Genomic DNA, 1,523 nt, shown 5'->3' on the forward strand with positions numbered 1-1,523 from the left:
ATTCTCAAAGAGCACCATCTGTATTTTGTGAAGTAATTTGAAACAATAAAATACCTAGATCATTGAATGGTTTTTAGCTTTCTGCCAAGCAACTTTCTTTATTCCTTCATCTCCGAGGTGCTTGCTGGGTCAGGTATTCAATCCTGATGAGAACTAGTCGATTCCAGCAGGGAAGGACTGGAACTATCAGAAAACCACAGCGACGATTAAGAACTGATGATTAGAAGCTCGGTTTGTGCATTTGCAACCTCATCTTCGTCGAGTCGGAAGTAATTGCCGATGTACTGAAGGAATGGATTCGACAAGGTATCGCTGCCGGAAGTGTGCGTTGAGGAGAACAGTGGGCGAGCGTGTTAAGGTAATCGTACCATTTATTCATAAACTGCGACAACATTACCACGAGCTGGAAACAGTTTTCATTAGTGATGATTACCGATAACGCAAACATACTACGGAAACACTGATAATGATAACTTGTTATATACGCAGCTCAAAACGCGAGTACGTTTGCTGGTCGACCTATGCCATCAAAAAAGCATCATGAGATATCCGGAACATTCAACTTATTAGCCAGTGGAGTTCGCAAACCGATTATTAGAAAGTTCAGTTTTCGATAGACGAATGAGAACGCCCTAAATCATTTTGTAGCTTCCAAGAACATGGCCATTTGCAACAGCTACTTCCGTCATGGTCAATTGGAAGCACAATAAACAGTCGGAGAAGCAGTACACCTGAAACAACCGCAAATAAAAACCAACAGACTGAGAAACTCAACAAAATTGTGGAATGCATTTCTGCGGAATAATACATCTGTGCATTATTCCGCAAGGAAAGACGTCAGCCTGCGTTTTCTTCACTGCAATACGCCTATTAGCGAAGCATTCCTTAGCAGCTCCGTACCGTTGAGAAATGTTAGCAGCAGAATCATTCCTTGGACCGCTACTTGTCCTATCTATCTGCACAGTACTTTAGAAGTCCATACCACCCTTTAAGCAACATGCAAAAAGCATGGCCTACTGCACCGGAAATTTTGAAATCACAAGATGACATTTCTTCCATGGCAACAAGTAAAAGATAGCCGCTTAATACTAGTAATCAAATTGAAAATCTCACATTTCTCCATACTTGAAAAAGTACCATCGCTACCCGAAAAAATTTGAAAATTACAGAGTCGTTGGCATTTTCCTCTGAACAGAATACTATAAAAGAAGAGTGTCAACGGAAAGCCTCATTCCATCATCGAACGCTGAAAACGGAGACTACTACGAAATTATATCGGTCAGCATCAGAAGGAAGAAGAACCCCGTTAGCAAGCCCAACTACTCCATTCGCGCCACCTGCTCTATAATTTGAAATTGGTAAGCAAGTCGGCACAATTTAAGGAAGAGGGAATCCTGTGAGCGAGCCGAACCACCCGTATTGATTTAAGTATAGACGAAGATCACCCGCTAGCAAATGATGGTTCGCTGTAGCTGCCGTCCGAAAGATTGTGAAACTATTGAGAACTTGAGCAGGTCCTAAGA

This window comes from Armigeres subalbatus, chromosome 3 (genome assembly GCF_024139115.2).
Source record: "Armigeres subalbatus isolate Guangzhou_Male chromosome 3, GZ_Asu_2, whole genome shotgun sequence".
Classification (NCBI taxonomy): domain Eukaryota; kingdom Metazoa; phylum Arthropoda; class Insecta; order Diptera; family Culicidae; genus Armigeres; species Armigeres subalbatus.